The sequence below is a fragment of the Ambystoma mexicanum genome, assembly GCF_040938575.1.
Source record: "Ambystoma mexicanum isolate Mex_15411 chromosome 12 unlocalized genomic scaffold, UKY_AmexF1_1 Mex_chr12_unloc.1, whole genome shotgun sequence".
Taxonomy (NCBI): Eukaryota; Metazoa; Chordata; class Amphibia; order Caudata; family Ambystomatidae; genus Ambystoma; species Ambystoma mexicanum.
Window position 1 is genome coordinate 2,918,919 of NW_027182322.1, and position 27,536 is coordinate 2,946,454.

General features: G+C 45.8%; 5 non-coding genes across 5 annotated transcripts; all 5 read left to right on the plus strand.

Moving 5' to 3' along the window:
* The first annotated feature begins 281 nt into the window (after positions 1-281).
* On the plus strand, positions 282-353 carry TRNAH-GUG (transfer RNA histidin (anticodon GUG)). Its single transcript has one exon. It is a non-coding gene; the product is annotated as a tRNA-His (tRNA).
* Positions 354-11,920: 11,567 nt separating this feature from the next.
* On the plus strand, positions 11,921-11,992 carry TRNAH-GUG (transfer RNA histidin (anticodon GUG)). The gene has a single exon. It is a non-coding gene; the product is annotated as a tRNA-His (tRNA).
* Positions 11,993-14,270: 2,278 nt separating this feature from the next.
* Positions 14,271-14,342, plus strand: TRNAH-GUG (transfer RNA histidin (anticodon GUG)). The gene has a single exon. It is a non-coding gene; the product is annotated as a tRNA-His (tRNA).
* A 4,481-nt stretch (positions 14,343-18,823) lies between these two features.
* Positions 18,824-18,895, plus strand: TRNAH-GUG (transfer RNA histidin (anticodon GUG)). The gene has a single exon. It is a non-coding gene; the product is annotated as a tRNA-His (tRNA).
* A 2,161-nt stretch (positions 18,896-21,056) lies between these two features.
* On the plus strand, positions 21,057-21,128 carry TRNAH-GUG (transfer RNA histidin (anticodon GUG)). The gene has a single exon. It is a non-coding gene; the product is annotated as a tRNA-His (tRNA).
* Positions 21,129-27,536: the final 6,408 nt, after the last annotated feature.

Here is a 27,536-nt window from a genome sequence, read left to right on the forward strand (position 1 = left end):
TCCTGCTCTCAGGCTGGCGGGCCATTATCAGCCCTGGCTGCCGCACCATTGCCAGGTTTGTGTAACTATATTATTTCTATTTGGCTCCACTTTGATGACTTTCATTTGGATTCTGACTTGATTATTGAGATCTTAAATAAGTGACTGGGGATCAGGTGTCCACTTATTCTCATGGATAACATCACAACCAACCTTTAATTCAAACATGAGTCATGACATCACAGATGGAGTACAGCTTATGATAGAGGTGGAACGTCACATTGTAGCAGCCCAAGTAGCTCGCCGTGATCGTATAGTGGTTAGTACTCTGCGTTGTGGCCGCAGCAACCTCGGTTCGAATCCGAGTCACGGCATTGCGGTGAGGCAATGTCACGGCAGTTGGGCAGATATTTTAGAATTTCCATTAATACATTGGCAATCTCTGTGGAGGACTGAAACAATTCGATATGTCCTGTTACTGTTATGAACCTTTTGTTTCTTTAATGCTCTTTGCACACTTTTTCATCGGGTGACTGTAATGTATTTCAACCAAATCTAATTAAGAGCGCATTATGTGGTGACATTTGCAGTACATGAAACATTATAACACTGCCATTTACGTCAATAACCACTAGCTTGATTAAGACATATGTATTGCAGCGACAGTATTTCCCAGTTACAAATGGGAATAAAAACAACATCCGCGAGGGATTGAACCAACGACATTTAACTGATGTTGCCAATGGAGCGCGTTACAGAGAGCGCAAAGTCCCGCCTTTACAGTCACACGCTGATGATAATACAGATGTTTAAATAAACAGGCATATCTGTGGACTTGTGGTCTTTCTACATTGGGACTCATAGTCTAGTCCTAGGCTATTGTAGGCACTGGCGTATCTTCTAGTGGAATGAGAGGCATTCTGTAGTCGCGTGAAAGGACCTTTCAAGTCAATCTGATCTGTATTGTCCTGTGAAAAAAAATGTTCTTAGACACAGTGAGGAGTTTTTGGGGATAATGGGAAAATCATTTCCAACTAAATGACAGGAATTTCTTAGTCCAATCATGAGGTGTGCTAGGCATTTTTATACTGTGGCGGAAAGAGAGAGAGTATAACAGTCATTATAAATAAAGGGCCAAGGAAGTGACAGTTTATGGAAGGAACAATTTGCACATAGTTTTAGAATTTGGTCAGGAGGAGGACAATGTGCTTACACATATGAAACATTAGAAGGTAGACATTATGGAAACACATATATTTCTTTATTTTTATTGTATTTGGGGAGAGGGGGTTAATATAGCACGTCCAATGTGGAAAAGTGCTTTCCATAGCACCTTGCAGGTGGGCGACATCTAGAGCTGTGCAGTAGCCACCCATGCCCCAGACGTCAAAGAGAACAAGAAGTTACACATGTTGGAAGTGAGGGTGAGACATTGAGGAGATATGATCCCCGTATGAAGCCGAGAAAAGGAGGAGGCGTGAACGTGCATCCATGTATGCAGGCGAGAAGGGAAGGAGCATTGGTCATGCATCCCTGCATGAGGGTGAGACAGGGAGGAGATATGATCCCCGTATGAAGCCGAGAGAAGGAGGAGGTGTGAACGAACGTGCATCCATGTATGCGGGCGAGACAGGAAGGAGCATTGGTCATGCATCCCTGCATGAGGGTGAGACAGGGAGGAGATATGATCCCCGTATGAAGCCGAGAGAAGGAGGAGGCGTGAACGTGCATCCATGTATGCAGGCGAGAAGGGAAGGAGCATTGGTCATGCATCCCCTCATGAGGGTGAGACAGGGAGGAGATATGATCCCCGTATGAAGCCGAGAGAAGGAGGAGGCGTGAACGTGCATCCATGTATGCGGGCGAGACGGGAAGGAGCATTGGTCATGCATCCCTTCCCGAGGGTGAGACAGGGAGGAGATAAAATCCCCGTATGAAGCCGAGAGAACGAGGAGACATGAACGTGCATCCATGTATGCGGGCGAGAAGGGAAGGAGCATTGGTCATGCATCCCTGCATGAGGGTGAGACAGGGAGAAGATAAAATCCCTGTATGAAGCCAAGAGAACGAGGCGGCATGAACATGCATCCTTGTATGCAGGTGTGACATGGAGTCATCATGAACATGCATCCCTTTATAAGGACATAACATGGAGGACGCATGAACATGAATGCCTGAATTTTATGGTGGTGGCCTTCAGGTGATTTGGCACGTGCAATTGGTGAAGAGCACTTCTCCTGCGCAAAAAAATAAATTTACTATTAGCACCCCGGAGGGAGCCTCTGCACTTCTTATAGGGAGAAAACTCTGCAATGGAAGGGGACAGGGTCAATAACAGCTGTAAACTCTCACAAGACCATCACTGCTCTCACACTTTCCTGCTCTCAGGCTGGCGGGCCATTATCGGCCCTGGCTGCCGCACCATTGCCAGGTTTGTGTAACTATATTATTTCTAATTGGCTCCACTTTGATGACTTTCATTTGGATTCTGACTTGATTATTGAGATCTTAAATAAGTGACTGGGGATCAGGTGCCCACTTATTCTCATGGATAACATCACAACCAACCTTTAATTCAAACATGAGTCATGACATCACAGATGGAGTACAGCTTATGATAGAGGTGGAACGTCACATTGTAGCAGCCCAAGTAGCTCGCCGTGATCGTATAGTGGTTAGTACTCTGCGTTGTGGCCGCAGCAAACTCGGTTCGAATCCGAGTCACGGCATTGCGGTGAGGCAATGTCACGGCAGTTGGGCAGATATTTTAGAATTTCCATTAATACATTGGCAATCTCTGTGGAGGACTGAAACAATTCGATATGTCCTGTTACTGTTATGAACCTTTTGTTTCTTTAATGCTCTTTGCACACTTTTTCATCGGGTGACTGTAATGTATTTCAACCAAATCTAATTAAGAGCGCATTATGTGGTGACATTTGCAGTACATGAAACATTATAACACTGCCATTTACGTCAATAACCACTAGCTTGATTAAGACATATGTATTGCAGCGACAGTATTTCCCAGTTACAAATGGGAATAAAAACAACATCCGCGAGGGATTGAACCAACGACATTTAACTGATGTTGCCAATGGAGCGCGTTACAGAGAGCGCGAGGTCCCGCCTTTACAGTCACACGCTGATGATAATACAGATGTTTAAATAAACAGGCATATCTGTGGACTTGTGGTCTTTCTACATTGGGACTCATAGTCTAGTCCTAGGCTATTGTAGGCACTGGCGTATCTTTTAGTGGAATGAGAGGCATTCTGTAGTCGCGTGAAAGGACCTTTCAAGTCAATCTGATCTGTATTGTCCTGTGAAAAAAAGCGTTCTTAGACACAGTGAGGAGTTTTTGGGGATAATGGGAAAATCATTTCCAACTAAATGACAGGAATTTCTTAGTCCAATCATGAGGTGTGCTAGGCTTTTTTATACTGTGGCGGAAAGAGAGAGAGTATAACAGTCATTATAAATAAAGGGCGAAGGAAGTGACAGTTTATGGAAGGAACAATTTGCACATAGTTTTAGAATGTGGTCAGGAGGAGGACAATGTGCTTACACATATGAAACATTAGAAGGTAGACATTATGGAAGCACATATATTTCTTTATTTTTATTGTATTTGGGGAGAGGGGGTTAATATAGCACGTCCAATGTGGAAAAGTGCTTTCCATAGCACCTTGCAGGTGGGCGACATCTAGATCTGTGCAGTAGCCACCCATGCCCCAGACGTCAAAGAGAACAAGAAGTTACACATGTTGGAAGTGAGGGTGAGACATTGAGGAGATATGATCCCCGTATGAAGCCGAGAGAAGGAGGAGGCGTGAACGTGCATCCATGTATGCAGGCGAGAAGGGAAGGAGCATTGGTCATGCATCCCTGCATGAGGGTGAGACAGGGAGGAGATATGATCCCCGTATGAAGCCGAGAGAAGGAGGAGGCGTGAACGTGCATCCATGTATGCGGGCGAGACAGGAAGGAGCATTGGTCATGCATCCCTGCATGAGGGTGAGACAGGGAGGAGATATGATCCCCGTATGAAGCCGAGAGAAGGAGGAGGCGTGAACGTGCATCCATGTATGCATGCGAGAAGGGAAGGAGCATTGGTCATGCATCCCTGCATGAGGGTGAGACAGGGAGGAGATATGATCCCCGTATGAAGCCGAGAGAAGGAGGAGGCGTGAACGTGCATCCATGTATGCGGGCGAGACAGGAAGGAGCATTGGTCATGCATCCCTGCATGAGGGTGAGACAGGGAGGAGATATGATCCCCGTATGAAGCCGAGAGAAGGAGGAGGCGTGAACGTGCATCCATGTATGCGGGCGAGACGGGAAGGAGCATTGGTCATGCATCCCTTCCTGAGGGTGAGACAGGGAGGAGATAAAATCCCCGTATGAAGCCGAGAGAACGAGGAGACATGAACGTGCATCCATGTATGCGGGCGAGAAGGGAAGGAGCATTGGTCATGCATCCCTGCATGAGGGTGAGACAGGGAGGAGATAAAATCCCTGTATGAAGCCAAGAGAACGAGGCGGCATGAACATGCATCCTTGTATGCAGGTGTGACATGGAGTCATCATGAACATGCATCCCTTTATAAGGACATAACATGGAGGACGCATGAACATGAATGCCTGAATTTTATGGTGGTGGCCTTCGGGTGATTTGGCACGTGCAATTGGTGAAGAGCACTTCTCCTGCGCAAAAAAATAAATGTACTATTAGCACCCCGGAGGGAGCCTCTGCACTTCTTATAGGGAGAAAACTCTGCAATGGAAGGGGACAGGGTCAATAACAGCTGTAAACTCTCACAAGACCATCACTGCTCTCACACTTTCCTGCTCTCAGGCTGGCGGGCCATTATCGGCCCTGGCTGCCGCACCATTGCCAGGTTTGTGTAACTGTATTATTTCTAATTGGCTCCACTTTGATGACTTTCATTTGGATTCTGACTTGATTATTGAGATCTTAAATAAGTGACTGGGGATCAGGTGTCCACTTATTCTCATGGATAACATCACAACCAACCTTTAATTCAAACATGAGTCATGACATCACAGATGGAGTACAGCTTATGATAGAGGTGGAACGTCACATTGTAGCAGCCCAAGTAGCTCGCTGTGATCGTATAGTGGTTAGTACTCTGCGTTGTGGCCGCAGCAACCTCTGTTCGAATCCGAGTCACAGCATTGCGGTGAGGCAATGTCACGGCAGTTGGGCAGATATTTTACAATTTCCATTAATACATTGGCAATCTCTGTGGAGGACTAAAACAATTCGATATGTCCTGTTACTGTTATGAACCTTTTGTTTCTTTAATGCTCTTTGCACACTTTTTCATCGGGTGACTGTAATGTATTTCAACCAAATCTAATTAAGAGCGCATTATGTGGTGACATTTGCAGTACATGAAACATTATAACACTGCCATTTACGTCAATAACCACTAGCTTGATTAAGACATATGTATTGCAGCAACAGTATTTCCCAGTTACAAATGGGAATAAAAACAACATCCGCGAGGGATTGAACCAACGACATTTAACTGATGTTGCCAATAGAGCGCGTTACAGAGAGCGCGAGGTCCCGCCTTTACAGTCACAAGCTCATGATAATACAGATGTTTAAATAAACAGGCATATCTGTGGACTTGTTGTCTTTCTACATTGGGACTCATAGTCTAGTCCTAGGCTATTGTAGGCACTGGCGTATCTTTTAGTGGAATGAGAGGCATTCTGTAGTCGCGTGAAAGGACCTTTCAAGTCAATCTGATCTGTATTGTCCTGTGAAAAAAAGCGTTCTTAGACACAGTGAGGAGTTTTTGGGGATAATGGGAAAATAATTTCCAACTAAATGACAGGAATTTCTTAGTCCAATCATGAGGTGTGCTAGGCGTTTTTATACTGTGGCGGAAAGAGAGAGAGTATAACAGTCATTATAAATAAAGGGCCAAGGAAGTGACAGCTTATGGAAGGAACAATTTGCACATAGTTTTAGAATGTGGTCAGGAGGAGGACAATGTGCTTACACATATGAAACATTAGAAGGTAGACATTATGGAAGCACATATATTTCTTTATTTTTATTGTATTTGGGGAGAGGGGGTTAATATAGCACGTCCAATGTGGAAAAGTGCTTTCCATAGCACCTTGCAGGTGGGCGACATCTAGAGCTGTGCAGTAGCCACCCATGCCCCAGACGTCAAAGAGAACAAGAAGTTACACATGTTGGAAGTGAGGGTGAGACATTGAGGAGATATGATCCCCGTATGAAGCCGAGAGAAGGAGGAGGCGTGAACGTGCATCCATGTATGCAGGCGAGAAGGGAAGGAGCATTGGTCATGCATCCCTGCATGAGGGTGAGACAGGGAGGAGATATGATCCCCGTATGAAGCCGAGAGAAGGAGGAGGCGTGAACGTGCATCCATGTATGCGGGCGAGACAGGAAGGAGCCTTGGTCATGCATCCCTGCATGAGGGTGAGACAGGGAGGAGATATGATCCCCGTATGAAGCCGAGAGAAGGAGGAGGCGTGAACGTGCATCCATGTATGCGGGCGAGACGGGAAGGAGCATTGGTCATGCATCCCTTCCTGAGGGTGAGACAGGGAGGAGATAAAATCCCCGTATGAAGCCGAGAGAACGAGGAGACATGAACGTGCATCCATGTATGCGGGCGACAAGGGAAGGAGCATTGGTCATGCATCCCTGCATGAGGGTGAGACAGGGGAGGAGATAAAATCCCTGTATGAAGCCAAGAGAACGAGGCGGCATGAACATGCATCCTTGTATGCAGGTGCGACATGGAGTCATCATGAACATGCATCCCTTTATAAGGACATAACATGGAGGACGCATGAACATGAATGCCTGAATTTTATGGTGGTGGCCTTCGGGTGATTTGGCACGTGCAATTGGTGAAGAGCACTTCTCCTGCGCAAAAAAATAAATGTACTATTAGCACCCCGGAGGGAGCCTCTGCACTTCTTATAGGGAGAAAACTCTGCAATGGAAGGGGACAGGGTCAATAACAGCTGTAAACTCTCACAAGACCATCACTGCTCTCACACTTTCCTGCTCTCAGGCTGGCGGGCCATTATCGGCCCTGGCTGCCGCACGATTGCCAGGTTTGTGTAACTATATTATTTCTAATTGGCTCCACTTTGATGACTTTCATTTGGATTCTGACTTGATTATTGAGATCTTAAATAAGTGACTGGGGATCAGGTGTCCACTTATTCTCATGGATAACATCACAACCAACCTTTAATTCAAACATGAGTCATGACATCACAGATGGAGTACAGCTTATGATAGAGGTGGACGTCACATTGTAGCAGCCCAAGTAGTTCGTCGTGATCGTATAGTGGTTAGTACTCTGCGTTGTGGCCGCAGCAACCTCGGTTCGAATCCGAGTCACGGCATTGCGGTGAGGCAATGTCACCGCAGTTGGGCAGATATTTTACAATTTCCATTAATACATTGGCAATCTCTGTGGAGGACTGAAACAATTCGATATGTCCTGTTACTGTTATGAACCTTTTGTTTCTTTAATGCTCTTTGCACACTTTTTCATCGGGTGACTGTAATGTATTTCAACCAAATCTAATTAAGAGCGCATTATGTGGTGACATTTGCAGTACATGAAACATTATAACACTGCCATTTACGTCAATAACCACTAGCTTGATTAAGACATATGTATTGCAGCGACAGTATTTCCCAGTTACAAATGGGAATAAAAACAACATCCGCGAGGGATTGAACCAACGACATTTAACTGATGTTGCCAATGGAGCGCGTTACAGAGAGCGCAAGGTCCCGCCTTTACAGTCACACGCTGATGATAATACAGATGTTTAAATAAACAGGCATATCTGTGGACTTGTGGTCTTTCTACATTGGGACTCATAGTCTAGTCCTAGGCTATTGTAGGCACTGGCGTATCTTTTAGTGGAATGAGAGGCATTCTGTAGTCGCGTGAAAGGACCTTTCAAGTCAATCTGATCTGTATTGTCCTGTGAAAAAAAGCGTTCTTAGACACAGTGAGGAGTTTTTGGGGATAATGGGAAAATCATTTACAACTAAATGACAGGAATTTCTTAGTCCAATCATGAGGTGTGCTAGGCTTTTTTGTACTGTGGCGGAAAGAGAGAGAGTATAACAGTCATTATAAATAAAGGGCCAAGGAAGTGACAGTTTATGGAAGGAACAATTTGCACATAGTTTTAGAATGTGGTCAGGAGGAGGACAATGTGCTTACACATATGAAACATTAGAAGGTAGACATTATGGAAGCACATATATTTCTTTATTTTTATTGTATTTGGGGAGAGGGGGTTAATATAGCACGTCCAATGTGGAAAAGTGCTTTTCATAGCACCTTGCAGGAGGGCGACATCTAGAGCTGTGCAGTAGCCACCCATGCCCCAGACGTCAAAGAGAACAAGAAGTTACACATGTTGGAAGTGAGGGCGAGACATTGAGGAGATATGATCCCCGTATGAAGCCGAGAGAAGGAGGAGGCGTGAACGTGCATCCATGTATGCAGGCGAGAAGGGAAGGAGCATTGGTCATGCATCCCTGCATGACGGTGAGACAGGGAGGAGATATGATCCCCGTATGAAGCCGAGAGAAGGAGGAGGCGTGAACGTGCATCCCTGTATGCGGGCGAGACAGGAAGGAGCATTGGTCATGCATCCCTGCATGAGGGTGAGACAGGGAGGAGATATGATCCCCGTATGAAGCCGAGAGAAGGAGGAGGCGTGAACGTGCATCCATGTATGCAGGCGAGAAGGGAAGGAGCATTGGTCATGCATCCCTGCATGAGGGTGAGACAGGGAGGAGATATGATCCCCGTATGAAGCCGAGAGAAGGAGGAGGCGTGAACGTGCATCCATGTATGCGGGCGAGACGGGAAGGAGCATTGATCATGCATCCCTTCCTGAGGGTGAGACAGGGAGGAGATAAAATCCCTGTATGAAGCCGAGAGAACGAGGAGACATGAACGTGCATCCATATATGCGGGCGAGAAGTGAAGGAGCATTGGTCATGCATCCCTGCATGAGGGTGAGACAGGGAGGAGATAAAATCCCTGTATGAAGCCAAGAGAATGAGGCGGCATGAACATGCATCCTTGTATGCAGGTGTGACATGGAGTCATCATGAACATGCATCCCTTTATAAGGACATAACATGGAGGACCATGAACATGAATGCCTGAATTTTATGGTGGTGGCCTTCGGGTGATTTGGCACGTGCAATTGGTGAAGAGCACTTCTCCTGCGCAAAAAAATAAATTTACTATTAGCACCCCGGAGGGAGCCTCTGCACTTCTTATAGGGAGAAAACTCTGCAATGGAAGGGGACAGGGTCAATAACAGCTGTAAACTCTCACAAGACCATCACTGCTCTCACACTTTCCTGCTCTCAGGCTTGCGGGCCATTATCGGCCCTGGCTGCCGCACGATTGCCAGGTTTGTGTAACTATATTATTTCTAATTGGCTCCACTTTGATGACTTTCATTTGGATTCTGACTTGATTATTGAGATCTTAAATAAGTGACTGGGGATCAGGTGTCCACTTATTCTCCTGGATAACATCACAACCAACCTTTAATTCAAACATGAGTCATGACATCACAGATGGAGTACAGCTTATGATAGAGGTGGAACGACACATTGTAGCAGCCCAAGTAGCTCACCGTGATCGTATAGTGGTTAGTACTCTGTGTTGTGGCCGCAGCAACCTCGGTTCGAATCCGAGTCACGGCATTGCGGTGAGGCAATGTCACGGCAGTTGGGCAGATATTTTAGAATTTCCATTAATACATTGGCAATCTCTGTGGAGGACTGAAACAATTCGATATGTCCTGTTACTGTTATGAACCTTTTGTTTCTTTAATGCTCTTTGCACACTTTTTCATCGGGTGACTGTAATGTATTTCAACCAAATCTAATTAAGAGCGCATTATGTGGTGACATTTGCAGTACATGAAACATTATAACACTGCCATTTACGTCAATAACCACTAGCTTGATTAAGACATATGTATTGCAGCGACAGTATTTCCCAGTTACAAATGGGAATAAAAACAACATCCGCGAGGGATTGAACCAACGACATTTAACTGATGTTGCCAATGGAGCGCGTTACAGAGAGCGCGAGGTCCCGCCTTTACAGTCACACGCTGATGATAATACAGATGTGTAAATAAACAGGCATATCTGTGGACTTGTGGTCTTTCTACATTGGGACTCATAGTCTAGTCCTAGGCTATTGTAGGCACTGGCGTATCTTTTAGTGGAATGAGAGGCATTCTGTAGTCGCGTGAAAGGACCTTTCAAGTCAATCTGATCTGTATTGTCCTGTGAAAAAAAGCGTTCTTAGACACAGTGAGGAGTTTTTGGGGATAATGGGAAAATCATTTCCAACTAAATGACAGGAATTTCTTAGTCCAATCATGAGGTGTGCTAGGCTTTTTTATACTGTGGCGGAAAGAGAGAGAGTATAACAGTCATTATAAATAAAGGGCCAAGGAAGTGACAGTTTATGGAAGGAACAATTTGCACATAGTTTTAGAATGTGGTCAGGAGGAGGACAATGTGCTTACACATATGAAACATTAGAAGGTAGACATTATGGAAGCACATATATTTCTTTATTTTTATTGTATTTGGGGAGAGGGGGTTAATATAGCACGTCCAATGTGGAAAAGTGCTTTCCATAGCACCTTGCAGGTGGGCGACATCTAGAGCTGTGCAGTAGCCACCCATGCCCCAGACGTCAAAGAGAACAAGAAGTTACACATGTTGGAAGTGAGGGTGAGACATTGAGGAGATATGATCCCCGTATGAAGCCGAGAAAAGGAGGAGGCGTGAACGTGCATCCATGTATGCAGGCGAGAAGGGAAGGAGCATTGGTCATGCATCCCTGCATGAGGGTGAGACAGGGAGGAGATATGATCCCCATATGAAGCCGAGAGAAGGAGGAGGCGTGAACGTGCATCCATGTATGCAGGCGAGAAGGGAAGGAGCATTGGTCATGCATCCCTGCATGAGGGTGAGACAGGGAGGAGATATGATCCCCGTATGAAGCCGAGAGAAGGAGGAGGCGTGAACGTGCATCCATGTATGCGGGCGAGACGGGAAGGAGCATTGATCATGCATCCCTTCCTGAGGGTGAGACAGGGAGGAGATAAAATCCCTGTATGAAGCCGAGAGAACGAGGAGACATGAACGTGCATCCATGTATGCGGGCGAGAAGGGAAGGAGCATTGGTCATGCATCCCTGCATGAGGGTGAGACAGGGAGGAGATAAAATCCCTGTATGAAGCCAAGAGAATGAGGCGGCATGAACATGCATCCTTGTATGCAGGTGTGACATGGAGTCATCATGAACATGCATCCCTTTATAAGGACATAACATGGAGGACGCATGAACATGAATGCCTGAATTTTATGGTGGTGGCCTTCGGGTGATTTGGCACGTGCAATTGGTGAAGAGCACTTCTCCTGCGCAAAAAAATAAATTTACTATTAGCACCCCGGAGGGAGCCTCTGCACTTCTTATAGGGAGAAAACTCTGCAATGGAAGGGGACAGGGTCAATAACAGCTGTAAACTCTCACAAGACCATCACTGCTCTCACACTTTCCTGCTCTCAGGCTGGCGGGCCATTATCGGCCCTGGCTGCCGCACCATTGCCAGGTTTGTGTAACTATATTATTTCTAATTGGCTCCACTTTGATGACTTTCATTTGGATTCTGACTTGATTATTGAGATCTTAAATAAGTGACTGGGGATCAGGTGTCCACTTATTCTCCTGGATAACATCACAACCAACCTTTAATTCAAACATGAGTCATGACATCACAGATGGAGTACAGCTTATGATAGAGGTGGAACGACACATTGCAGCAGCCCAAGTAGCTCGCCGTGATCGTATAGTGGTTAGTACTCTGCGTTGTGGCCGCAGCAACCTCGGTTCGAATCCGAGTCACGGCATTGCGGTGAGGCAATGTCACGGCAGTTGGGCAGATATTTTAGAATTTCCATTAATACATTGGCAATCTCTGTGGAGGACTGAAAATATTCGATATGTCCTGTTACTGTTATGAACCTTTTGTTTCTTTAATGCTCTTTGCACACTTTTTCATCGGGTGACTGTAATGTATTTCAACCAAATCTAATTAAGAGCGCATTATGTGGTGACATTTGCAGTACATGAAACATTATAACACTGCCATTTACGTCAATAACCACTAGCTTGATTAAGACATATGTATTGCAGCGACAGTATTTCCCAGTTACAAATGGGAATAAAAACAACATCCGCGAGGGATTGAACCAACGACATTTAACTGATGTTGCCAATGGAGCGCGTTACAGAGAGCGCGAGGTCCCGCCTTTACAGTCACACGCTGATGATAATACAGATGTTTAAATAAACAGGCATATCTGTGGACTTGTGGTCTTTCTACATTGGGACTCATAGTCTAGTCCTAGGCTATTGTAGGCACTGGCGTATCTTTTAGTGGAATGATAGGCATTCTGTAGTCGCGTGAAAGGACCTTTCAAGTCAATCTGATCTGTATTGTCCTGTGAAAAAAAGCGTTCTTAGACACAGTGAGGAGTTTTTGGGGATAATGGGAAAATCATTTCCAACTAAATGACAGGAATTTCTTAGTCCAATCATGAGGTGTGCTAGGCTTTTTTATACTGTGGCGGAAAGAGAGAGAGTATAACAGTCATTATAAATAAAGGGCCAAGGAAGTGACAGTTTATGGAAGGAACAATTTGCACATAGTTTTAGAATGTGGTCAGGAGGAGGACAATGTGCTTACACATATGAAACATTAGAAGGTAGACATTATGGAAGCACATATATTTCTTTATTTTTATTGTATTTGGGGAGAGGGGGTTAATATAGCACGTCCAATGTGGAAAAGTGCTTTTCATAGCACCTTGCAGGTGGGCGACATCTAGAGCTGTGCAGTAGCCACCCATGCTCCAGACGTCAAAGAGAACAAGAAGTTACACATGTTGGAAGTGAGGGTGAGACATTGAGGAGATATGATCCCCGTATGAAGCCGAGAGAAGGAGGAGGCGTGAACGTGCATCCATGTATGCAGGCGAGAAGGGAAGGAGCATTGGTCATGCATCCCTGCATGAGGGTGAGACAGGGAGGAGATATGATCCCCGTATGAAGCCGAGAGAAGGAGGAGGCGTGAACGTGCATCCATGTATGCGGGCGAGACAGGAAGGAGCATTGGTCATGCATCCCTGCATGAGGGTGAGACAGGGAGGAGATATGATCCCCGTATGAAGCCGAGAGAAGGAGGAGGCGTGAACGTGCATCCATGTATGCAGGCGAGAAGTGAAGGAGCATTGGTCATGCATCCCTGCATGAGGGTGAGACAGGGAGGAGATATGATCCCCGTATGAAGCCGAGAGAAGGAGGAGGCGTGAACGTGCATCCATGTATGCGGGCGAGACGGGAAGGAGCATTGATCATGCATCCCTTCCTGAGGGTGAGACAGGGAGGAGATAAAATCCCTGTATGAAGCCGAGAGAACGAGGAGACTGAACGTGCATCCATGTATGCGGGCGAGAAGGGAAGGAGCATTGGTCATGCATCCCTGCATGAGGGTGAGACAGGGAGGAGATAAAATCCCTGTATGAAGCCAAGAGAACGAGGCGGCATGAACATGCATCCTTGTATGCAGGTGTGACATGGAGTCATCATGAACATGCATCCCTTTATAAGGACATAACATGGAGGACGCATGAACATGAATGCCTGAATTTTATGGTGGTGGCCTTCGGGTGATTTGGCACGTGCAATTGGTGAAGAGCACTTCTCCTGCGCAAAAAAATAAATTTACTATTAGCACCCCGGAGGGAGCCTCTGCACTTCTTATAGGGAGAAAACTCTGCAATGGAAGGGGACAGGGTCAATAACAGCTGTAAACTCTCACAAGACCATCACTGCTCTCACACTTTCCTGCTCTCAGGCTGGCGGGCCATTATCGGCCCTGGCTGCCGCACCATTGCCAGGTTTGTGTAACTATATTATTTCTAATTTGCTCCACTTTGATGACTTTCATTTGGATTCTGACTTGATTATTGAGATCTTAAATAAGTGACTGGGGATCAGGTGTCCACTTATTCTCATGGATAACATCACAACCAACCTTTAATTCAAACATGAGTCATGACATCACAGATGGAGTACAGCTTATGATAGAGGTGGAACGACACATTGTAGCAGCCCAAGTAGCTCGCCGTGATCGTATAGTGGTTAGTACTCTGCGTTGTGGCCGCAGCAACCTCGGTTCGAATCCGAGTCACGGCATTGCGGTGAGGCAATGTCACGGCAGTTGGGCAGATATTTTAGAATTTCCATTAATACATTGGCAATCTCTGTGGAGGACTGAAACAATTCGATATGTCCTGTTACTGTTATGAACCTTTTGTTTCTTTAATGCTCTTTGCACACTTTTTCATCGGGTGACTGTAATGTATTTCAACCAAATCTAATTAAGAGCGCATTATGTGGTGACATTTGCAGTACATGAAACATTATAACACTGCCATTTACGTCAATAACCACTAGCTTGATTAAGACATATATATTGCAGCGACAGTATTTCCCAGTTACAAATGGGAATAAAAACAACATCCGCGAGGGATTGAACCAACGACATTTAACTGATGTTGCCAATGGAGCGCGTTACAGAGAGCGCGAGGTCCCGCCTTTACAGTCACACGCTGATGATAATACAGATGTTTAAATAAACAGGCATATCTGTGGACTTGTGGTCTTTCTACATTGGGACTCATAGTCTAGTCCTAGGCTATTGTAGGCACTGGCGTATCTTTTTGTGGAATGATAGGCATTCTGTAGTCGCGTGAAAGGACCTTTCAAGTCAATCTGATCTGTATTGTCCTGTGAAAAAAAGCGTTCTTAGACACAGTGAGGAGTTTTTGGGGATAATGGGAAAATCATTTCCAACTAAATGACAGGAATTTCTTAGTCCAATCATGAGGTGTGCTAGGCTTTTTTATACTGTGGCGGAAAGAGAGAGAGTATAACAGTCATTATAAATAAAGGGCCAAGGAAGTGACAGTTTATGGAAGGAACAATTTGCACATAGTTTTAGAATGTGGTCAGGAGGAGGACAATGTGCTTACACATATGAAACATTAGAAGGTAGACATTATGGAAGCACATATATTTCTTTATTTTTATTGTATTTGGGGAGAGGGGGTTAATATAGCACGTCCAATGTGGAAAAGTGCTTTCCATAGCACCTTGCAGGTGGGCGACATCTAGAGCTGTGCAGTAGCCACCCATGCCCCAGACGTCAAAGAGAACAAGAAGTTACACATGTTGGAAGTGAGGGTGAGACATTGAGGAGATATGATCCCCGTATGAACCCGAGAGAAGGAGGAGGCGTGAACGTGCATCCATGTATGCAGGCGAGAAGGGAAGGAGCATTGGTCATGCATCCCTGCATGAGGGTGAGACAATGAGGAGATATGATCCCCGTATGAAGCCGAGAGAAGGAGGAGGCGTGAACGTGCATCCATGTATGCGGGCGAGACAGGAAGGAGCATTGGTCATGCATCCCTGCATGAGGGTGAGACAGGGAGGAGATATGATCCCCGTATGAATCCGAGAGAAGGAGGAGGCGTGAACGTGCATCCATGTATGCAGGCGAGAAGGGAAGGAGCATTGGTCATGCATCCCTGCATGAGGGTGAGACAGGGAGGAGATATGATCCCCGTATGAAGCCGAGAGAAGGAGGAGGCGTGAACGTGCATCCATGTATGCGGGCGAGACAGGAAGGAGCATTGGTCATGCATCCCTGCATGAGGGTGAGACAGGGAGGAGATATGATCCCCGTATGAAGCCGAGAGAAGGAGGAGGCGTGAACGTGCATCCATGTATGCGGGCGAGACGGGAAGGAGCATTGGTCATGCATCCCTTCCTGAGGGTGAGACAGGGAGGAGATAAAATCCCTGTATGAAGCCGAGAGAACGAGGCGGCATGAACATGCATCCTTGTATGCAGGTGTGACATGGAGTCATCATGAACATGCATCCCTTTATAAGGACATAACATGGAGGACACATGAACATGAATGCCTGAATTTTATGGTGGTGGCCTTTGGGTGATTTGGCACGTGCAATTGGTGAAGAGCACTTCTCCTGCGCAAAAAAATAAATGTAGTATTAGCACCCCGGAGGGAGCCTCTGCACTTCTTATAGGGAGAAAACTCTGCAATGGAAGGGGACAGGGTCAATAACAGCTGTAAACGCTCACAAGACCATCACTGCTCTCACACTTTCCTGCTCTCAGGCTGGCGGGCCATTATCGGCCCTGGCTGCCGCACCATTGTCAGGTTTGTGTAACTATATTATTTCTAATTGGCTCCACTTTGATGACTTTCATTTGGATTCTGACTTGATTATTGAGATCTTAAATAAGTGACTGGGGATCAGGTGTCCACTTATTCCCATGGATAACATCACAACCAACCTTTAATTCAAACATGAGTCATGACATCACAGATGGAGTACAGCTTATGATAGAGGTGGAACGTCACATTGTAGCAGCCCAAGTAGCTCACCGTGATCGTATAGTGGTTAGTACTCTGCCGAGTCACGGCATTGCGGTGAGGCAATGTCACGGAAGTTGGGCAGATATTTTAGAATTTCCATTAATACATTGGCAATCTCTGTGGAGGACTGAAACAATTCGATATGTCCTGTTACTGTTATGAACCTTTTGTTTCTTTAATGCTCTTTGCACACTTTTTTATCGGGTGAATGTAATGTATTTCAACCAAATCTAATTAAGAGCGCATTATGTGGTGACATTTGCAGTACATGAAACATTATAACACTGCCATTTACGTCAATAACCACTAGCTTGATTAAGACATATGTATTGCAGCGACAGTATTTCCCAGTTACAAATGGGAATAAAAACAACATCCGCGAGGGATTGAACCAGCGACATTTAACTGATGTTGCCAATGGAGCGCGTTACAGAGAGCGCGAGGTCCCGCCTTTACAGTCACACGCTGATGATAATACAGATGTTTAAATAAACAGGCATATCTGTGGACTTGTGGTCTTTCTACATTGGGACTCACAGTCTAGTCCTAGGCAATTGTAGGCACTGGCGTATCTTTTAGTGGAATGAGAGGCATTCTGTAGTCGCGTGAAAGGACCTTTCAAGTCAATCTGATCTGTATTGTCCTGTGAAAAAAAGCGTTCTTAGACACAGTGAGGAGTTTTTGGGGATAATGGGAAAATAATTTCCAACTAAATGACAGGAATTTCTTAGTCCAATCATGAGGTGTGCTAGGCTTTTTTATACTGTGGCGGAAAGAGAGAGAGTATAACAGTCATTATAAATAAAGGGCCAAGGAAGTGACAGTTTATGGAAGGAACAATTTGCACATAGTTTTAGAATGTGGTCAGGAGGAGGACAATGTGCTTACACATATGAAACATTAGAAGGTAGACATTATGGAAGCACATATATTTCTTTATTTTTATTGTATTTGGGGAGAGGGGGTTAATATAGCACGTCCAATGTGGAAAAGTGCTTTCCATAGCACCTTGCAGGTGGGCGACATCTAGAGCTGTGCAGTAGCCACCCATGCCCCAGACGTCAAAGAGAACAAGAAGTTACACATGTTGGAAGTGAGGGTGAGACATTGAGGAGATATGATCCCCGTATGAAGCCGAGAAAAGGAGGAGGCGTGAACGTGCATCCATGTATGCAGGCGAGAAGGGAAGGAGCATTGGTCATGCATCCCTGCATGAGGGTGAGACAGGGAGGAGATATGATCCCCGTATGAAGCCGAGAGAAGGAGGAGGCGTGAACGTGCATTCATGTATGCAGGCGAGAAGGGAAGGAGCATTGGTCATGCATCCCTGCATGAGGGTGAGACAGGGAGGAGATATGATCCCCGTATGAAGCCGAGAGAAGGAGGAGGCGTGAACGTGCATCCATGTATGCGGGCGAGACGGGAAGGAGCATTGATCATGCATCCCTTCCTGAGGGTGAGACAGGGAGGAGATAAAATCCCTGTATGAAGCCGAGAGAACGAGGAGACATGAACGTGCATCCATGTATGCGGGCGAGAAGGGAAGGAGCATTGGTCATGCATCCCTGCATGAGGGTGAGACAGGGAGGAGATAAAATCCCTGTATGAAGCCAAGAGAATGAGGCGGCATGAACATGCATCCTTGTATGCAGGTGTGACATGGAGTCATCATGAACATGCATCCCTTTATAAGGACATAACATGGAGGACGCATGAACATGAATGCCTGAATTTTATGGTGGTGGCCTTCGGGTGATTTGGCACGTGCAATTGGTGAAGAGCACTTCTCCTGCGCAAAAAAATAAATTTACTATTAGCACCCCGGAGGGAGCCTCTGCACTTCTTATAGGGAGAAAACTCTGCAATGGAAGGGGACAGGGTCAATAACAGCTGTAAACTCTCACAAGACCATCACTGCTCTCACACTTTCCTGCTCTCAGGCTGGCGGGCCATTATCGGCCCTGGCTGCCGCACGATTGCCAGGTTTGTGTAACTATATTATTTCTAATTGGCTCCACTTTGATGACTTTCATTTGGATTCTGACTTGATTATTGAGATCTTAAATAAGTGACTGGGCATCAGGTGTCCACTTATTCTCCTGGATAACATCACAACCAACCTTTAATTCAAACATGAGTCATGACATCACAGATGGAGTACAGCTTATGATAGAGGTGGAACGACACATTGTAGCAGCCCAAGTAGCTCGCCGTGATCGTATAGTGGTTAGTACTCTGCGTTGTGGCCGCAGCAACCTCGGTTCGAATCCGAGTCACGGCATTGCGGTGAGGCAATGTCACGGCAGTTGGGCAGATATTTTAGAATTTCCATTAATACATTGGCAATCTCTGTGGAGGACTGAAACAATTCGATATGTCCTGTTACTGTTATGAACCTTTTGTTTCTTTAATGCTCTTTGCACACTTTTTCATCGGGTGACTGTAATGTATTTCAACCAAATCTAATTAAGAGCGCATTATGTGGTGACATTTGCAGTACATGAAACATTATAACACTGCCATTTACGTCAATAACCACTAGCTTGATTAAGACATATGTATTGCAGCGACAGTATTTCCCAGTTACAAATGGGAATAAAAACAACATCCGCGAGGGATTGAACCAACGACATTTAACTGATGTTGCCAATGGAGCGCGTTACAGAGAGCGCGAGGTCCCGCCTTTACAGTCACACGCTGATGATAATACAGATGTTTAAATAAACAGGCATATCTGTGGACTTGTGGTCTTTCTACATTGGGACTCATAGTCTAGTCCTAGGCTATTGTAGGCACTGGCGTATCTTTTAGTGGAATGAGAGGCATTCTGTAGTCGCGTGAAAGGACCTTTCAAGTCAATCTGATCTGTATTGTCCTGTGAAAAAGAGCGTTCTTAGACACAGTGAGGAGTTTTTGGGGATAATGGGAAAATCATTTCCAACTAAATGACAGGAATTTCTTAGTCCAATCATGAGGTGTGCTAGGCTTTTTTATACTGTGGCGGAAAGAGAGAGAGTATAACAGTCATTATAAATAAAGGGCCAAGGAAGTGACAGTTTATGGAAGGAACAATTTGCACATAGTTTTAGAATGTGGTCAGGAGGAGGACAATGTGCTTACACATATGAAACATTAGAAGGTAGACATTATGGAAGCACATATATTTCTTTATTTTTATTGTATTTGGGGAGAGGGGGTTAATATAGCACGTCCAATGTGGAAAAGTGCTTTCCATAGCACCTTGCAGGTGGGCGACATCTAGAGCTGTGCAGTAGCCACCCATGCCCCAGACGTCAAAGAGAACAAGAAGTTACACATGTTGGAAGTGAGGGTGAGACATTGAGGAGATATGATCCCCGTATGAAGCCGAGAAAAGGAGGAGGCGTGAACGTGCATCCATGTATGCAGGCGAGAAGGGAAGGAGCATTGGTCATGCATCCCTGCATGAGGGTGAGACAGGGAGGAGATATGATCCCCGTATGAAGCCGAGAGAAGGAGGAGGCGTGAACGTGCATCCATGTATGCAGGCGAGAAGGGAAGGAGCATTGGTCATGCATCCCTGCATGAGGGTGAGACAGGGAGGAGATATGATCCCCGTATGAAGCCGAGAGAAGGAGGAGGCGTGAACGTGCATCCATGTATGCGGGCGAGACGGGAAGGAGCATTGATCATGCATCCCTTCCTGAGGGTGAGACAGGGAGGAGATAAAATCCCTGTATGAAGCCGAGAGAACGAGGAGACATGAACGTGCATCCATGTATGCGGGCGAGAAGGGAAGGAGCATTGGTCATGCATCCCTGCATGAGGGTGAGACAGGGAGGAGATAAAATCCCTGTATGAAGCCAAGAGAATGAGGCGGCATGAACATGCATCCTTGTATGCAGGTGTGACATGGAGTCATCATGAACATGCATCCCTTTATAAGGACATAACATGGAGGACGCATGAACATGAATGCCTGAATTTTATGGTGGTGGCCTTCGGGTGATTTGGCACGTGCAATTGGTGAAGAGCACTTCTCCTGCGCAAAAAAAATAAATTTACTATTAGCACCCCGGAGGGAGCCTCTGCACTTCTTATAGGGAGAAAACTCTGCAATGGAAGGGGACAGGGTCAATAACAGCTGTAAACTCTCACAAGACCATCACTGCTCTCACACTTTCCTGCTCTCAGGCTGGCGGGCCATTATCGGCCCTGGCTGCCGCACGATTGCCAGGTTTGTGTAACTATATTATTTCTAATTGGCTCCACTTTGATGACTTTCATTTGGATTCTGACTTGATTATTGAGATCTTAAATAAGTGACTGGGGATCAGGTGTCCACTTATTCTCCTGGATAACATCACAACCAACCTTTAATTCAAACATGAGTCATGACATCACAGATGGAGTACAGCTTATGATAGAGGTGGAACGACACATTGTAGCAGCCCAAGTAGCTCGCCGTGATCGTATAGTGGTTAGTACTCTGCGTTGTGGCCGCAGCAACCTCGGTTCGAATCCGAGTCACGGCATTGCGGTGAGGCAATGTCACGGCAGTTGGGCAGATATTTTAGAATTTCCATTAATACATTGGCAATCTCTGTGGAGGACTGAAACAATTCGATATGTCCTGTTACTGTTATGAACCTTTTGTTTCTTTAATGCTCTTTGCACACTTTTTCATCGGGTGAATGTAATGTATTTCAACCAAATCTAATTAAGAGCGCATTATGTGGTGACATTTGCAGTACATGAAACATTATAACACTGCCATTTACGTCAATAACCACTAGCTTGATTAAGACATATGTATTGCAGCGACAGTATTTCCCAGTTACAAATGGGAATAAAAACAACATCCGCGAGGGATTGAACCAACGACATTTAACTGATGTTGCCAATGGAGCGCGTTACAGAGAGCGCAAGGTCCCGCCTTTACAGTCACACGCTGATGATAATACTGATGTTTAAATAAACAGGCATATCTGTGGACTTGTGGTCTTTCTACATTGGGACTCATAGTCTAGTCCTAGGCTATTGTAGGCACTGGCGTATCTTTTAGTGGAATGAGAGGCATTCTGTAGTCGCGTGAAAGGACCTTTCAAGTCAATCTGATCTGTATTGTCCTGTGAAAAAAAGCGTTCTTAGACACAGTGAGGAGTTTTTGGGGATAATGGGAAAATCATTTCCAACTAAATGACAGGAATTTCTTAGTCCAATCATGAGGTGTGCTAGGCTTTTTTATACTGTGGCGGAAAGAGAGAGAGTATAACAGTCATTATAAATAAAGGGCCAAGGAAGTGACAGTTTATGGAAGGAACAATTTGCACATAGTTTTAGAATGTGGTCAGGAGGAGGACAATGTGCTTACACATATGAAACATTAGAAGGTAGACATTATGGAAGCACATATATTTCTTTATTTTTATTGTATTTGGGGAGAGGGGGTTAATATAGCACGTCCAATGTGGAAAAGTGCTTTCCATAGCACCTTGCAGGTGGGCGACATCTAGAGCTGTGCAGTAGCCACCCATGCCCCAGACGTCAAAGAGAACAAGAAGTTACACATGTTGGAAGTGAGGGTGAGACATTGAGGAGATATGATCCCCGTATGAAGCCGAGAGAAGGAGGAGGCGTGAACGTGCATCCATGTATGCAGGCGAGAAGGGAAGGAGCATTGGTCATGCATCCCTGCATGAGGGTGAGACAGGGAGGAGATATGATCCCCGTATGAAGCCGAGAGAAGGAGGAGGCGTGAACGTGCATCCATGTATGCGGGCGAGACAGGAAGGAGCATTGGTCATGCATCCCTGCATGAGGGTGAGACAGGGAGGAGATATGATCCCCGTATGAAGCCGAGAGAAGGAGGAGGCGTGAACGTGCATCCATGTATGCAGGCGAGAAGGGAAGGAGCATTGGTCATGCATCCCTGCATGAGGGTGAGACAGGGAGGAGATATGATCCCCGTATGAAGCCGAGAGAAGGAGGAGGCGTGAACGTGCATCCATGTATGCGGGCGAGACAGGAAGGAGCCTTGGTCATGCATCCCTGCATGAGGGTGAGACAGGGAGGAGATATGATCCCCGTATGAAGCCGAGAGAAGGAGGAGGCGTGAACGTGCATCCATGTATGCGGGCGAGACGGGAAGGAGCATTGGTCATGCATCCCTTCCTGAGGGTGAGACAGGGAGGAGATAAAATCCCCGTATGAAGCCGAGAGAACGAGGAGACATGAACGTGCATCCATGTATGCGGGCGAGAAGGGAAGGAGCATTGGTCATGCATCCCTGCATGAGGGTGAGACAGGGGAGGAGATAAAATCCCTGTATGAAGCCAAGAGAACGAGGCGGCATGAACATGCATCCTTGTATGCAGGTGCGACATGGAGTCATCATGAACATGCATCCCTTTATAAGGACATAACATGGAGGACGCATGAACATGAATGCCTGAATTTTATGGTGGTGGCCTTCGGGTGATTTGGCACGTGCAATTGGTGAAGAGCACTTCTCCTGCGCAAAAAAATAAATGTACTATTAGCACCCCGGAGGGAGCCTCTGCACTTCTTATAGGGAGAAAACTCTGCAATGGAAGGGGACAGGGTCAATAACAGCTGTAAACTCTCACAAGACCATCACTGCTCTCACACTTTCCTGCTCTCAGGCTGGCGGGCCATTATCGGCCCTGGCTGCCGCACCATTGCCAGGTTTGTGTAACTGTAATATTTCTAATTGGCTCCACTTTGATGACTTTCATTTGGATTCCGACTTGATTATTGAGATCTTAAATAAGTGACTGGGGATCAGGTGTCCACTTATTCTCATGGATAACATCACAACCAACCTTTAATTCAAACATGAGTCATGACATCACAGATGGAGTACAGCTTATGATAGAGGTGGAACGTCACATTGTAGCAGCCCAAGTAGCTCGCCGTGATCGTATAGTGGTTAGTACTCTGCGTTGTGGCCGCAGCAACCTCGGTTCGCACGGCATTGCGGTGAGGCAATGTCACGGCAGTTGGGCAGATATTTTAGAATTTCCATTAATACATTGGCAATCTCTGTGGAGGACTGAAACAATTCGATATGTCCTGTTACTGTTATGAACCTTTTGTTTCTTTAATGCTCTTTGCACACTTTTTCATCGGGTGACTGTAATGTATTTCAACCAAATCTAATTAAGAGCGCATTATGTGGTGACATTTGCAGTACATGAAACATTATAACACTGCCATTTACGTCAATAACCACTAGCTTGATTAAGACATATGTATTGCAGCGACAGTATTTCCCAGTTACAAATGGGAATAAAAACAACATCCGCGAGGGATTGAACCAACGACATTTAACTGATGTTGCCAATGGAGCGCGTTACAGAGAGCGCGAGGTCCCGCCTTTACAGTCACACGCTGATGATAATACAGATGTTTAAATAAACAGGCATATCTGTGGACTTGTGGTCTTTCTACATTGGGACTCATAGTCTAGTCCTAGGCTATTGTAGGCACTGGCGTATCTTTTAGTGGAATGAGAGGCATTCTGTAGTCGCGTGAAAGGACCTTTCAAGTCAATCTGATCTGTATTGTCCTGTGAAAAAAAGCGTTCTTAGACACAGTGAGGAGTTTTTGGGGATAATGGGAAAATCATTTCCAACTAAATGACAGGAATTTCTTAGTCCAATCATGAGGTGTGCTAGGCTTTTTTATACTGTGGCGGAAAGAGAGAGAGTATAATAGTCATTATAAATAAAGGGCGAAGGAAGTGACAGTTTATGGAAGGAACAATTTGCACATAGTTTTAGAATGTGGTCAGGAGGAGGACAATGTGCTTACACATATGAAACATTAGAAGGTAGACATTATGGAAGCACATATATTTCTTTATTTTTATTGTATTTGGGGAGAGGGGGTTAATATAGCACGTCCAATGTGGAAAAGTGCTTTCCATAGCACCTTGCAGGTGGGCGACATCTAGATCTGTGCAGTAGCCACCCATGCCCCAGACGTCAAAGAGAACAAGAAGTTACACATGTTGGAAGTGAGGGTGAGACATTGAGGAGATATGATCCCCGTATGAAGCCGAGAGAAGGAGGAGGCATGAACGTGCATCCATGTATGCAGGCGAGAAGGGAAGGAGCATTGGTCATGCATCCCTGCATGAGGGTGAGACAGGGAGGAGATATGATCCCCGTATGAAGCCGAGAGAAGGAGGAGGCGTGAACGTGCATCCATGTATGCGGGCGAGACAGGAAGGAGCGTTGGTCATGCATCCCTGCATGAGGGTGAGACAGGGAGGAGATATGATCCCCGTATGAAGCCGAGAGAAGGAGGAGGCGTGAACGTTGCTCCATGTATGCAGGCGAGAAGGGAAGGAGCATTGGTCATGCATCCCTGCATGAGGGTGAGACAGGGAGGAGATATGATCCCCGTATGAAGCCGAGAGAAGGAGGAGGCGTGAACGTGCATCCATGTATGCGGGCGAGACAGGAAGGAGCATTGGTCATGCATCCCTGCATGAGGGTGAGACAGGGAGGAGATATGATCCCCGTATGAAGCCGAGAGAAGGAGGAGGCGTGAACGTGCATCCATGTATGCGGGCGAGACGGGAAGGAGCATTGGTCATGCATCCCTTCCTGAGGGTGAGACAGGGAGGAGATAAAATCCCCGTATGAAGCCGAGAGAACGACAAGACATGAACGTGCATCCATGTATGCGGGCGAGAAGGGAAGGAGCATTGGTCATGCATCCCTGCATGAGGGTGAGACAGGGAGGAGATAAAATCCCTTTATGAAGCCAAGAGAACGAGGGTTCATGAACATGCATCCTTGTATGCAGGTGTGACATGGAGTCATCATGAACATGCATCCCTTTATAAGGACATAACATGGAGGACGCATGAACATGAATGCCTGAATTTTATGGTGGTGGCCTTCGGGTGATTTGGCACGTGCAATTGGTCAAGAGCACTTCTCCTGCGCAAAAAAATAAATGTACTATTAGCACCCCGGAGGGAGCCTCTGCACTTCTTATAGGGAGAAAACTCTGCAATGGAAGGGGACAGGTTCAATAACAGCTGTAAACTCTCACAAGACCATCACTGCTCTCACACTTTCCTGCTCTCAGGCTGGCGGGCCATTATCAGCCCTGGCTGCCGCACCATTGCCAGGTTTGTGTAACTATATTATTTCTAATTGGCTCCACTTTGATGACTTTCATTTGGATTCTGACTTGATTATTGAGATCTTAAATAAGTGACTGGGGATCAGTTGTCCACTTATTCTCATGGATAACATCACAACCAACCTTTAATTCAAACATGAGTCATGACATCACAGATGGAGTACAGCTTATGATAGAGGTGGAACGTCGCATTGTAGCTGCCTAAGTAGCTCGCCGTGATCGTATAGTGGTTAGTACTCTGCGTTGTGGCCACAGCAACCTCGGTTCAAATCCGAGTCACGGCATTGCGGTGAGGCAATGTCACGGCAGTTGGGCAGATATTTTAGAATTTCCATTAATACATTGGCAATCTCTGTGGAGGACTGAAACAATTCGATATGTCCTGTTACTGTTATGAACCTTTTGTTTCTTTAATGCTCTTTGCACACTTTTTCATCGGGTGACTGTAATGTATTTCAACCAAATCTAATTAAGAGCGCATTATGTGGTGACATTTGCAGTACATGAAACATTATAACACTGCCATTTACGTCAATAACCACTAGCTTGATTAAGACATATGTATTGCAGCGACAGTATTTCCCAGTTACAAATGGGAATAAAAACAACATCCGCGAGGGATTGAACCAACGACATTTAACTGATGTTGCCAATGGAGCGCGTTACAGAGAGCGCGAGGTCCCGCCTTTACAGTCACACGCTGATGATAATACAGATGTTTAAATAAACATGCATATCTGTGGACTTGTGGTCTTTCTACATTGGGACTCATAGTCTAGTCCTAGGCTATTGTAGGCACTGGCGTATCTTTTAGTGGAATGAGAGGCATTCTGTAGTCGCGTGAAAGGACCTTTCAAGTCAATCTGATCTGTATTGTCCTGTGAAAAAAAGCGTTCTTAGACACAGTGAGGAGTTTTTGGGGATAATGGGAAAATCATTTCCAACTAAATGACAGGAATTTCTTAGTCCAATCATGAGGTGTGCTAGGCTTTTTTATACTGTGGCGGAAAGAGAGAGAGTATAACAGTCATTATAAATAAAGGGCCAAGGAAGTGACAGTTTATGGAAGGAACAATTTGCACATAGTTTTAGAATGTGGTCAGGAGGAGGACAATGTGCTTACACATATGAAACATTAGAAGGTAGACATTATGGAAGCACATATATTTCTTTATTTTTATTGTATTTGGGGAGAGGGGGTTAATATAGCACGTCCAATGTGGAAAAGTGCTTTCCATAGCACCTTGCAGGTGGGCGACATCTAGAGCTGTGCAGTAGCCACCCATGCCCCAGACGTCAAAGAGAACAAGAAGTTACACATGTTGGAAGTGAGGGTGAGACATTGAGGAGATATGATCCCCCTATGAAGCCGAGAAAAGGAGGAGGCGTGAACGTGCATCCATGTATGCAGGTGAGAAGGGAAGGAACATTGGTCATGCATCCCTGCATGAGGGTGAGACAGGGAGGAGATATGATCCCCGTATGAAGCCGAGAGAAGGAGGAGGCGTGAACGTGCATCCATGTATGCGGGCGAGACAGGAAGGAGCATTGGTCATGCATCCCTGCATGAGGGTGAGACAGGGAGGAGATATGATCCCCGTATGAAGCCGAGAGAAGGAGGAGGCGTGAACGTGCATCCATGTATGCGGGCGAGACAGGAAGGAGCATTGGTCATGCATCCCTGCATGAGGGTGAGACAGGGAGGAGATATGATCCCCGTATGAAGCCGAGAGAAGGAGGAGGCGTGAACGTGCATCCAT